Genomic DNA, 303 nt, shown 5'->3' with positions numbered 1-303 from the left:
GCAGCCTTACACCTTCTTATTTAAACACCTCCAGAATCATCCTGAGGGGGTGAGCAGCCCGTGGGTCTCATGGGTGGGAAATTCTGACAAGGGGCTGCACTCTGGGTGTCCAGATCTATGTAGAAAATGGAACTTCTTTGATTTCTGCTGATTGATGTTTCCTGGTTTGTGCACAGCTCAGTTACCAGAGATCTCTGCTCCAGTGGGATCATCAAACCCCACGTGTAAACACCCAGAGTTCTGGGAGGATTCAGTTGAATTTATATCATGACTTGAGATCTGTTCCTAAACAGCTTTTAAAAG

This window comes from Heliangelus exortis, chromosome 9 (genome assembly GCF_036169615.1).
Source record: "Heliangelus exortis chromosome 9, bHelExo1.hap1, whole genome shotgun sequence".
Classification (NCBI taxonomy): domain Eukaryota; kingdom Metazoa; phylum Chordata; class Aves; order Apodiformes; family Trochilidae; genus Heliangelus; species Heliangelus exortis.
This window is presented reverse-complemented; position numbering follows the sequence as displayed.